The following is a 13968-nucleotide window of genomic DNA, read 5'->3' as shown; positions in this document are numbered from 1 at the left end:
TTAACATATAATAATAATTTTCTAATGCACAAATTCAATGGGTTCAGGAGAAAAGGTAAAAAAAAAAAACATATACAGGAGTTTGTCATTGTGCTGCCCAGAGTTCATAGTTTTTTAAAACAATTTTTCTTTACAGGGTCCAGAAAAGCAATAAATTTAACTAGGCACAGGAAAGTAATCAGGAGCCCAAGCATAAAGACCACATACTAGAACACAGTGACACTAAGAAATATCTGTTCTTATCTTTTGTTGCAAATAAGATCCTTCAGCAACAATAGATTTTCATTTATAATCACTCACAGCCAATTCCAAATTCACACAGAGGTGAGAGTTTAGCTCTGCAGCTGAACCAAAGCGCCTTCACATCGAGAAGTAGTCTTCAACTTTGTCTCTATGATATTCCTTTGTCTGAAAAGGGACAAGAAGAACTGTTCCGTGGGCATTTGGATGGCGTCTGTGAAAAGAAACACCCATTTATTTGGATGCTCTTTCTTTATCAAGTTACTTACTTATTCACTGATCATTCTTCCAGGAAGCATGCTAAAGATACCACCAACATCATTATCTCAGGAGAGAAACTGAGAAGCCAGCTGAACATTGCTTTGACCAAAAGTATTACATTTTATAGGCAACAGTCTCCCCTGTGCGTGGGAAGTGGTAGGAGTCTGCTTCATTTCTGTATGCTGCGTTCACAGATACCACAGGCTCTGTGGCTTCAACAGAGGAGTGTTTCTCACAACTCTGGAGGCTAGAAGTCCGAAATCGAGGTGTCAGCAGGGGTCGTTCTTGCGCGGCCCCTCTCCTTGGCTTGCAGACGCCACCTTCTCCCTGCGTCGTCACGTGGGCTTCCCTCCATATGTGTCTGTGTCCTACTTTCTGCTTCTTCGGTTGGGAATGACCTCATTTTAACTTAATTACCTCTTTTAAAACCCCCATCTCAGGACTTCCCTGGCAGTTCAGCAGTTAGGGCTTCACCTTCCAATGCAGGGGGTGTGGGTTTGATCCCTGATCAGGGAGCGGAGATCCCACCATGCTTGTAGCAAAAAAAAAAAAAAAAAAAGAACAGAAGCAATATTGGAACAAATTCAATAAAGACTTTTTAAATGGTCTATTAAAAAGCAAAGACTTCACTTTGCCTATAAAGGTCCATAGAGCCCAAGTTATGGATTTTCCATTAGTCATGTACACATGTGAGAGTTAAACCATAAAGAAGGCTGAGCACCAAAGAATTAACGCTTTAGAACTGTGGTGCTGGAGACAATTCTTGAGAGTCCCTTGGACAGCAAGGTGATCAAATCAGTCAGTCCTAAAGGAAATCAACCCTGAATATTCATTGGAAGAATGGATGCTAAAGCTGAAGTTTCAAGAATTTGGCCATCTGAAGCAAAGAGTCGATTCACTGGAAAAGACCGTGATGCTGGGAAAGATTGAGGGCAAAAGGAGAAGAGGGTGGCAGAGGATAAGATCACTGGACTGGACATCACTGACTCACTGGACATGAGTTTGAGCAAACTCTGGGAGATAGTGAAGGACACGGAAGCCTGGTGTGCTGCAGTCCATGGGGCTGCAGAGTCAGACATGACCCCACAACTAAACAACAACAAATTTTAAAAAAAATCTCCAAATGCAGTCACATTCTGAGGTATTAGGGGGTTAAAGACTTCAACACATAAGAGTTTTAGGAGACTTTAACACATGAGAATTTAGCTAAGACCATCTGGAAGCTCAGGCTTCCTCATGTCTCTACCAGGTTCTGAGCAGACTCTATTTTGCAGCCAAGAGATCAATCACAGCAGCCCCCACTTCTCAGAAGCCACATGGATGACTTTAAAAATTGATGATTTTCTGCCAAGAGCCAGAAGACTTAAGGGAGAGAAAGATTTTGACCACAAAATAAAGATCTCAGTTTTCTTAACTCTTCCATGACACAAATATGAGTTGAGAAAATACCCTAAACTAGAAAATCAAAATCTTAGGAATAAAAGTGACATTTTAAACTTGAGGTCCCAACAAGGTACGAAGAGAGCGCTCAAAGGAGAACGGAACAGGAGTTGAAAACTGAGAACAGGGAGCCACTACTCCTTGGGAAAACTTAAATTGTGTCCTCTCTCTGTTTCAACACGGAACTTCCCATGACAACACACTCATCAAACCAAAGAATCGAAATAAAATTGGAAAGGACAGCTTACAGCTGAATCTATGTAGATCTCCTCATGGTCAGAGAAGATGCTGGACAGGCTGTCAATGTCATTTATGAGTAAAACAAAAGGAGGCTCACCAGCCTCCCTATATTCCCTGTGTACTCTGAACATTCCAGGTCTCCTCGCTGTTTGCACAGTTTGAGTCAAACAGCTCAGCCTCCTGAAATATGAGCCCTAGATACATTTCATCAAAGCCAGATCTTTCTATGGATATCCATAGCCTGTTAGAGCTGGAGAAGATATTTATTACACTCACCAAATCCAGTGTCCTCCAGGTAGCCCAGAATGCAAACTTTACATGGTCTGTGGTTTGTTGTTTTTTGAACCCTACATACTTCTCAGAGCCTTACTGTTGCTAAAATGTATAGTCTCATATATTTTTATAATAGTAATAGAACATATAATAAGTATTATATAAACTAACATTTATCATATTAAATTTATACATATCATATAATATATAATGTGATCTATTCATACATAGGTATTATATGTGAAAGTGTTAGTCGCTCAATCATGTCTGACTCTTTGCAACCCCATGGACTGTAGCACACCAGGCTCCTCAGTCCATGGAATTCTCCAGGCAAGAATACTGGAGTGGGTTGCCATTTCCTGCTCCAGGGAATCTTCCCAACCCAGGGATCAAATCCAGGTCTCCTGCATCACAGGTAGGTTCTTTACTGTCTGAGCCACCAGGGAAGCCCCAGGTATTATATACATAAACTTTACTACTTTAGTTTGAATACACAGTGGAGTATAAAGTTTTTTTTACAACTTTCTTGATTTTCAAAATCGGGAAAGGAGTACGTAAAGGCTATATATTGTCATCCTGCTTATTTAACTTATATGCAGAGTACATCATGTGAAATGCCAGGCTGGATGAAGCACGATCTGCAATCAAGATTGCCAGGAGAAATATCAATAACCTCAGATATGCAGATGACATCACACTTATGGCACAAAGCAAAGAAGAACTAAAGAGCCTCTTGATGAAAGTGAAAGAGGAGAGTGAAAAAGCTGGCTTAAAACCCAACATTCGGAAAACTAAGATCATGGCATTCGGTCCCATCAGTTCATGGCAAATAGATGGGGAAATTGGTGGAAACAGTGACAGACTTTATTTTGAGGGGCTCCAAAATCACTGCACATGGTGACTGTAGCCATGAAATTAAAAGACACTTGCTCCTTGGAAGGAAAGTTAAGACCAATCTGGAAGGAAAGTTATGACCAATCTAGACAGCGTATTAAAAAGCAGAGACATTACTTTGCCAACAAAGTTCTGTCTAGTCAAAGCTATGGTTTTTCCAGTGGTCATGTATGAATGCGAGAACTGGACCATAAAGAAAGCTGAGCACTGAAGTATTGATGCTTTTGAACTGTGGTGTTGGAGAAGACTCTTGAGAGTCCCTCAGACTGCAAGGAGATCCAACTAGTCCATCCTAAAGGAGATCAGTCCTGAATGTTCATTGGAAGGACTGATGCTGAAGCTGAAACTCCAATACTTTGGCCACCTGATGCAAAGAACTGACTCATTGGAAAAGACCCTGATGCTGGGAAAGACTGAAGGCGGGAGGAGAAGGGGATGACAGAGGATGAGATGGTTGGATGGCATCACTGACTGAACGGACATGAGTTTGAGTAAACTCCGGGAGTTGGCAATGGACAGGGAGGCCTGGCGTGTTGCAGTCCATGGTGTTGCTAAGAGTCGGACATGACTGAACGACTGAACTGAACTGACCCCAGAAGCACTGTTACAGAGACAGTTCTTAGAGGATCTTGAGAAATGCAGATGTAGTCCAATTGCCTTATTTAACAGATTAAGAAACAAAGAACACAAGATTGATGCCACTTTCCCAGGGCAGTGCCAAGATCAGGACATAAACATCCCAATTCCCAATGTCCTTTCTTCTATGTCACTAAACTTTTTCCTAGTGAATACTGATCTGTGGATTTGGACAGAAGGCCTCTGCAGATAATCATTCAAGAAATCTGAATCTTTGAGTTTGAATGTAACTTCTGACATAATGATGTATTTAACCCTCATATAAAATATACCAAATACTATACAAAATTTTGGATTTGGCCTATGAATGGAGTATTCAGATAAAGAAAAGACTTCTTATGAATTGAATATATTTAAATTCTCACATCAACAAAACTCTTCCACAGGTTAACAGAGTCTGGTCAATACATATTATCATGAACAGTAGCTCACAAAAGCGTAAGCAAGAACATGGACAAAGGAAACCTTTAGAAACACCAAATTCTTAACTAGAATATCTGTCTCCTTGTTTTCTGACCACTTATGAAAAACACAATTTCAATTTCATTTTTTCTTTCTGTAAGAATAGGAGTACCAAAGCAATTATCCTTCAACTAAAAAAATTTTTTAAAAAGCAATAAAGAATGAAAATGCTTTAATAAATAGGTATTTTCAACTTCTTAAAAAAAAAAAACAGAAGTACCAGCTACTTACAGGATGGCCCATTAAACTGAATCTTAGAAATACAAAAAGATTTTTAATATAAGCAGCTCTCAAACGTTTCATAAGATATACTTACACTATATTTTTTCTCTATATCTGGCAATTCTGCCTATGAAGAATACTCACTCTTGGTGAAAAGGCCTTCAGGAAAGTAACAGATAAATATGTCATTAGAAAGTAAAAGCTGAGACTTCCCTGGTCGTCCAGTGGCTAAGAATCTGTGCTCCCAACCCAGGAGACCCAGGTTCAATCCCTGGTCACAGAACTAGATCCTGCATGCCGAAACTAAGACAGCACAGCCAAATAAATATATAGGAAAGTATAGCTTGATAGTAAGGAAAAGCCAGAAAAGGCTTATTATCATTCAATAACTGAAGCTCATTCTGAGATTTAAACTCAACCATCAGAGGTGAGAGACTAAGGGATACATTTATGGATGAAATTACATTTCCTACATTCCCGATTTAAGCCTCAATGAAATCTACCAAAAGCCAACCTGTGTTTTAAAATGGAAGTCTGTATCTATGTCAGAACTAACAAAAATTTTAAGAACTATTCCGTACATAACCCATGTACGGATTAGTTTCTTTGTGTGTGAATAAAACTGTTCAATATGTGTCTGCTCCAGACTGTGTTGTCAGTCCTGAGCTCCAAGCCTGGCATATGTTAGCATTCAGGAAACTTGTGAATAAATGAATGAATGAACAGTCAATTCCCACCTCATTTTTACATTGGCACCACTGACCAACATTAGGGAAAGAAAACTAAAATGTTTTCATGACCCAGACTGGTAAGGTAAGAGGTATGCTGCTGGGGAAACCCACTAACAGTCCAGCGGCTAGGACTCCACACTTCCACTGCCGTGGGCCCAGGCTCAATCCTGGGTTAGGGAACTAGGATCCTGCAAGCCGCACAGCGCAGTGAAAAGAAAAAGAGAGAGAGGGATGTCCTGCTGGAATATATTAAGGAATGGTAGAACACGCAGCAAACTACACAGTGCTTGCCTCTCACCTGTGTGCAAACTCTGGTCAAGATAAGCAATATAGAGGGAAGAAAAGAGATGGAGCTGAACAAAACAATTAATAAAAGCTGACCAAGTGTACTAGGAATCCAAAATTGAAAAGACCCTGAAATCTCATCACCACCATTGAGGGACAGACCCGCCTTGAAAGGGGTGAAATGAACTACATGGGGATGAACAACAGTTAAAACTCTACTGGAGTTTTAACTACACTGGAGACGAGTAGCATCCTCATTCCAGAAATAGGTACTTATTTATCTCTTTATGAACTATTTTTTCCTCTACTGAGTAATTAAAGATATAAACCTTACAAGTATTAAAGAATTATATATTCAAGATGGACTTTAGTGTCCCAAGGAAAAAAAAAACACCTTCCTATGAGAAAGTGATAAATTCCAAATATGAGAAGGCCATGATGAGAGTTAATCGCGTGCTTAAGTCCAAAGCCAGATTTCAGTGTTCCTGGGCCAGATTCATCAAGAATCAGACCTTCTTTGAGAACTTGACTTGATAATTCACTGCTGATTTAGCTCCCTACTGCGTTCCTGAAGTAGTAAAATGAGACCCAATGCAAGGTAACCAAGTGTAGGGCTATCCTTAATCCATCCTGCCAGTGTACATCTCTGTCTTATTTATTCTTCCTGGAAGCAGAAGCCAAGTCATGGGTAGGCCTGTGATGGGTAGAGAGGGATAGAGCAGAAGCAGGTAGGAAGAGCCTTCAGTCCATGGTGCAGAACACCACCTGTGAAAAGAAAGAAGGCAGGCAGATTAGGTAGGAAGAGCCTTATTCCACAGCAGTTTTGAGAAATTTCAACCAGATCGATGGTTGATTAAAAGTTGCAAGGTAAAGGAATCTTGTGTTAAGCAAAAATGTGCCAATACTAGTAGTCTCCATCATGTCGAGTCTTGACTGAAGGCAGCCCAGGAGAAGCCTGGTCTCAGCATGAGGGCGGTGGAGTAACCAGACTGGTGGCAGCTGGTGCTGTCCATCAGCTGCACTCTCAGCTGCAGGTCCTCCTGATGGAGAGCTTCGCTGTGCACTTCCACGGTCGCTGTGTCACCACAGACATATGCCAAAGTGGCGCGGGGACTCTGGATCAGATCATGCTGTATGCCGAGACATCTCAAATGTGACAAGATGTTAAAGAAAACTTTGTGAAATGTATTAACTGAGGCACTGCTTTCTGAAACAGACCATGCAAAACATAATTTACCACTTGCTACATGATTCAGTGTCTTTGCTTATAAGATTAATTATTAGACCCTCAGGTAATAACAATAATGTCCCCAGGAACCACTGGTGTGTATTAGCTCTTCTGCTAAGTGGTGTAAGTCTAGTTATTAGGCTGGTAACATTTCTGTCATTTTATAGTTTCATAATCCCCCCACCGGATGACCATCTGTCCCTGCTTTATTTATTTTTGGCTGTGCTGGGTCTTCGCTGCCACACATGGGCTTTCTCTAGTTGCAGTGAGCAGAGCTCCTCTTCATGGCGGTGCGCCGGCTTCTCATTGTGGTGGCTTCTCTTGTTGTGGAGCAGAGGTTCTAGGCACACAGGCTCCGGTAGCTGCAGTGCACGGCTCAGTAGTTACCGTGCACGGGCTTAGTTGCTCCATGGTGTGTGCCTGGACCAGGGATGGAATCTGTGTCCCCTACATTGGCAGGAGGATTCCAATCCACCATACCACCAGGAAGACCTGTCACTGCTTTCCACTGTTAAATGCTCCTACCTCTACAAGTCCTCCCTGCTTATGGGACATTTTTGGTATAAAAATGTTCAATTTAATATAAAAATAGAAAGAATGGTATGAATGAGATTCCCGGATAATCACCAGCTTCCACAACTAGACTAATCTTGTTTCATTTATACTCCACCCATTTCCCCCCTCCTCTAAAATATTCAGAAGCAAATCCCCAGATATCACATTATTTGATTGTAAATATTTTAGTATATATTTACTGTAAATATATATTTATATGCATTTATATCTTTATAATATATTTTATATAATACAGTAAATAATAAATTTCAGAATGTATATACTATAAATATGTCCATATATAGTTTTTAAAACATAACATCATTATTTCAAAAGAACCATACTACCATTGTCAAGAAATTTTAATAATAATTACTTATCATCAAATATCCAAATATTCATATTTCTCCAATTGGTTCATAAATTTTACATGTGTTTTTTCCACACATTGCTATTAACTGACATATCTGTTTTAATCTACATTTCCCCTTCCTCTCTTTTTCCTCTCCTTCTGTTGGTAACATACTTGTTGAATGTAACAAGTTGCTTTTCCTGTAGCATTTCCGCCTCATAGATTTTGCTGATTTTACCTCTGAAGGCATTTTAAGGTATTATTCATCCCTCCTGTATTCCTTGTGAAAGGATCTACATCCTTGAGTAGATCTTCTAGTAGACTTACTATAAAAAAATATTTTTATTTATATGTTTATAATATAAATGCATATACATATAAAATATATATTTACAGTAAATAGATGCCATGGTATATATTGGTAGGCTCACAGGGAAAATATTCCAGACTTCTTGACAGCCTCTCAGTTTGGTTTTAGGCTTTATACTTGAATGGAGTGTAGCTGAGTATAATATACCTTCCTCACTATTTCCCTTTTGCTACTTTCTGCAAATCACAAATTTGGATAGTAATTACCAGAATCAGGCTTTCCAACCTGAGTATTTCTAGGTTTAGTCTTTTGGAGAGAAATCATACTACAGAGACACCTGATTGAGAGATACCAAAATTCCAATTCTCTCATTCACTCTTACCTTTTACAAACCACTTAAATATAAATTATTCCAATTCCTCATCTGTAAAGCAAGGAAATAAGAACTAAGGTTTTCTCCTGTTTCAACAAAGTCACATGAACAAAGACTATATGTCTTTCTCAAAAAAAATTATTTCTAAGAATGAATTCATTCACAAGCTATAATCTGATCCCATGTTGGGTGAGAAAAACTCCATGTAATGAATTCAGGTGACCGCTATCACTACTGCCACTGAATCTTAGGAACTACAAACATAAAAGACAAAAGTTTAATGTTGAAAGCAATAACACAATTGAGAGTAATTTTTATTGTTTATAGTAAATTTGCTAAAGATGTATATTATTTTACCAAGCAATTTTATCACTAAAAGCTAATAAAATATTTTTACCTGCAAATATATATATTTTTTAATCTTGAGATTCAATTAACTTATTCATTTATTGAGATATGATTGACAAATATATATATATATTTAAATAGCATGTGATTTTTTTGAAGATGTAAAACATGATTTAATATACATGTATAGTGACATGATTATGATAATCAAGTTAACACATGTTAATTTACACACATAGTTATCTTTGTGTGTGTGTGGCACGAACATTTAAGATCTACCATCTTAGCAACTTAAAGTATACAATACAATATTGCCAAGTATAGTTAACATGCTGTACGTTAGATTCCAGAATTTATTCATCTTAAAACTGAAAAAATTGTACCCTTTGACCAACAACTTCCCATTCCCTCCCACCCCCAGACCCTGGCAGCCACCATTCTCCTCTCTGAGTCCTATGAGTTCGCATTCTCAGATTGTACTTACTATAAAAATATTTTTTATTTATATGTTTATAATATAAATGCATATAAATATAAAATATATATTTACAGTAAATATATGCCATGGTATATATTGGTAGGCAGTGAGAACAGGCAGTCTGCCTTTCTGTGTCTGGTGTACCCCACTTAACATAATGTCCTCCAGGTCCAACCATGTCACCACAAATGTCAAGAATTCTTTATTTTATTGCTGAATAACAACCACTGTAGATACATTTTGTTTATCCATTTATCCACTGATAGAAATGTAAGTAGTTTTCATATCTTGGCTATTGTGAATAATGCTGGAAGGAACATGAGGATGCAGATACCTCTTTAAGATGCAGATTTCATTTCCTTTGGGTATATATCCAGAAGCGGGATTGCTAGATCACATGGTAGTTTTATTTTTAATTTTTTTAAGAACTTCTGTACTGTTTTCCATAATGGCTGTACCAATTTACATTCCTACCAACCATGTATGAGGATTTCCTGTTCTCCAAACTCCAACCAGTGTTTGTTATCTCTTGTCTTTATAACCATCTTAATGTCTTTGACGGAGAAGGCAATGGCACCCCACTCCAGTACTCTTGCCTGGAAAATCCCATGGATGGAGGAGCCTGGTAGGCCACAGTCCTTGGGGTCGTGAAGAGTCGGACACGACTGAGCGACTTCACTTTCACTTTTCACTTTCATGCATTGGAGAAGGAAATGGCAACCCACTCCAGTGTTCTTGCCTGGAGAGTCCCCGGAACAGTGGAGCCTGGTGGGCTGCCATTTATGGGGTCGCACAGAGTCGGACAGGACTGAAGCAACTTAGTTTAACATCTTTGAGGTAATATCTCACTATGGTTTTGAATTGCATTTACACGATGAATAGTAATAAGCACTTTTTCATATGCCCGTTTGTCACTTGTATGTCCTCTTAGGGAAAATGTCTATTCAGTTCTTCTGCCTGTTTTCTAATCAGGTTACTTGGTTTTTATTATTGAGTTGTATGAGTACCTTATATTTCTTGGATATTAACCTCCTAGTGGATAGATGTTGGCAAATATTTTCTCCCATTCCATAGGCTTTTTCATTTTGTTGACTGTTTCTTTTGCTGTACAGAGGTTTGTTGTAGACCCACTGCTGATTTTTGTCACTTGCAGTTTTGATGTCATATCCAAAACATTGTTGCCAACACCAGTGTCAAAGGGCTTTTTCCCATGCTTTCACCTAGGGGTTTTATGCTTTCATGTCTTACATTGTAGTTCTTAATCTATTTTGAGTTAATTTTGTGAGTGGTGTAAGATGGGGGGTCCAATTTCATTTTTTTGCATGTGAGTATTCAGTTTTCTCAACACAATTTATTGAAGAGACTATTCTTCCTCCACTGAGTATTCTTGGTTGCCTGTTAATTATGAGTTGACTATGTATGTTTGGCAAAAGGGTTGGACACAACTTAGTGACTTAACAACAAAACATATGTGTGGGTTGATTTCTGGGCTCTTGATTCTGTTCCATTAGTCTGTACCTGAGGCACAGGCAGGCACAGCTCCTGCAGGATCATGTAACAAATGGTGTTGGTGGCAGGGCCAAGGCCAAAGAAGGGTGTAATCATACTCACAGAGAAAGAAGTTGTTTCTGGGTCTAGCTAGGATGATGTCTGGCAGTTAAGCAGCCTGCGCCATGGGTTTGCCTTCTCAAAACAGCCCTCATTGGTCTTTTTGCTTCAGTGGTATTTAACAGTCTCCTACCTAGATTCCAAATCCTCCACTAAGGCCCTATTGCCCAAGATGGCTGCAAATTATGATTGCTGAGCAGAAATACAAATGGGGGACTCATGCCATCTTGCTGACATCACTCTGTAAAAATATTATCCGCTAAAATTTTGATTTCACCTTTTAGAATTAGGTTGTGTGTATGTGTGCCTTGCTGCCTGATTTAACATCTGTCCAGGTTTTACCCAAAGAAATCCTTCCAGGGCATGTTTATAAGAGATTCTAATCAAAATTTAAATAAGCATTCTTCATTAGTGAAACCAAGAACAAGTTTCTCAACTTTTCTAAAACTTCTAACACAACTAAAACTTATATATACCAGAAAACAGAAACCTCTGCAGACTAGCATCATCTAAAGCAAATCTTTGAAGATGAGGGTAGGGCAACAACTGGGTAATGAACCATACAGAGCTGGCTTTGAGAGGCACTCCATTTGAAAAGAGCATTGTCAAGCTGACAGAAGCATTTGTCTCGGTAAATATTCTTCTTCATTCCTAAGGCATTCAACCATGAGAAGGTGAGCACAGACAGCAGTCTAAAAGTCTCTAATGAATACTTGTAACACCCAGGCTGAAAGATTCTTGATCTATCTGCCCCTTATGAAAAATGGCAAGAACTGGAGATGGGGATTAAAAATGAGGGAGGCTTCCACTTCCAACCATGATGGGCCAGTCTGCAGCAAAAATGAACCTCTCACCAAGAAAATCTTTAAAAGATGAATAAAATAGAAAACATCAAGTTGCAGATATCAGAGAGCTACCAAGGCAGCCAGAACTCAAGGAACGTGTTACTGGAGAGAAACAAAGCCCAGAGAAATGACCTTAACATTCTGGGCCCCTTTTCCTTTAGGCATCTGATCATTTGTGTGATACAAAGGCCAGAAGGGTTTTTTAATCCAAAATAAGGAGGGCATCTGGCCCCAATTTATGTAATGATGCCAACCTAACTTTCACATTAAAATCTGAACAGAACATTGCAAGAAAAGTCTAGTATCCATCATGAATGTAGTTGCAAAATTGATTTCAATATGCCATGAATATATTAAAAATGTGATACATTTCAAGCTGTTGAAATTTATTCCAGGAATGCAACATTGTTCCCACGGCCAAAGAAGGAAAGAAAATAGGGAGGGAGGGAAAGAAGGAAGGATGGAAGAAGAGGGAGGGAGAAAGAAAAGAAAGAAGAATGGGAGGGAGAGGAAAAGTCAAACAACTCACTACACTAGAAGAAGAAAAGAAAATCGAAAGATCTTCTCGATAGACGTCAGGAAAAGCACTTGAAAAAATTCATTATAGAATGAATAGAAGAATCTGACATTAGTTTGATTTGAGATTCATAATCTACAAAAATATGTGCAACAAACATCATGTTTAACAGCAAAATATTGAAACCTCACCTCCTATGGTCAGGAATACGATAAGAACCCTCTCTCACCTTGTCTCCTCCACACCGTAGTCTAGGTCCTTGGCTGTGCACAGAGGTAAGTAAAACAACCGAAGCATAAAAATGGAAAAGTAAATATTCCTGTGATTGGGCACAGACCATACAGTTGTTTATCTGGCATATCCAAACATATTCCACAGAAAAACTATTAAAATGAATAAATGAATCTAGAAAAATTGCTCATTAAAGTCAGAAAGAAAAAGTCCCATTATTTTCTACCAGGAAGAAGTAGAAAATGAGTTTTTTAAGTGATAGTTATAAAAGCATAAAGAATACTCACAGATTACCCTAACAAAATATATATAATACTGCACAGAAAACTGAAGACATTATTGAGAGAAAATGTAAAAGAGCTAAACAAATAGGACAATGTGTATGGATTTTATATATTAGAGAGATAATAATCATTTCTAAACTGATATATTCATTCAATACAATCCAAAAGGAAATCCCAGCTGTATTTTTATTTGGTGTAAATTGAAAACTGATATTAAAATATGTATGTGAATTTAAAGCCCACATATACTGAAGACAATTTTTTAAGTAAACAAAGTTGAAGGATTCACCTTACTAGGTATTAAGGCTTGTTATAGGGAGGGAGGTTCAAGAAGAAGGGGACATCTGTGTGTCTATGACTGATTCATGCTGATGAAGGACAGGAAGCAACGTGATAGTGTAAAGCAATTATCTTTCAATTAAAAATAAATTTTAAAAAATAATTTCTATTAAAAAAAGACTTCTTATAAGAAGGGATGATCAAGAGGGAGGGGACAGATGTATACCTATGGCTGATTCATGTGGATGTATGGCAGAGACCATCACAGTATTGTAAAGTAACTATCCTCCAGTTAAAAACAGAATTTTTTAAAGACTTATAAAACTATAGTAATTAAGACAATGAGGCATGACACAAAGATAGAAAAATATTCCAATTAATGGAATAGAGTTCAAAAGCATAGCTGTATAATTGGTACACATGTGGGAACACTTCAATGAAGTGCTAGAAAGAAAGGTCCTTTCAATACAAGGAAATGTATCACTTGGATTTCAACATGGAAAAATTATTCTCAACCCCTCCTCATACAATACACAAAAGCATTCTAGAAGTCTTAAAAATCTAAACATTAAAGGCAAAATGATAAAGCTTTCATGATAAAAACATAGGGGGAAAATACTGATGAGGTTGGAATTATTTTCAAAAACATATGCCACAAATTACTCTTATCTAGAATGTTTATATGTCAGTGTGTGTATATAGGCTATACAAAAAGACAGACAATGCAATAGAAAAAGTTAACATACACTTTACCTCCCTCTCCCCCCAAAAAAGATATCCAGATGGCAAATAAACAAATGAATAGGTTAAAACCTCATCAGTTCAGTTCAGTTGCTCAGTCATGTCCGCCTCTTTGCACGCAGCACACCAGGCCTC

This window comes from Ovis canadensis, chromosome 14 (assembly GCF_042477335.2).
Source record: "Ovis canadensis isolate MfBH-ARS-UI-01 breed Bighorn chromosome 14, ARS-UI_OviCan_v2, whole genome shotgun sequence".
NCBI lineage: Eukaryota > Metazoa > Chordata > Mammalia > Artiodactyla > Bovidae > Ovis > Ovis canadensis.
This window is presented reverse-complemented; position numbering follows the sequence as displayed.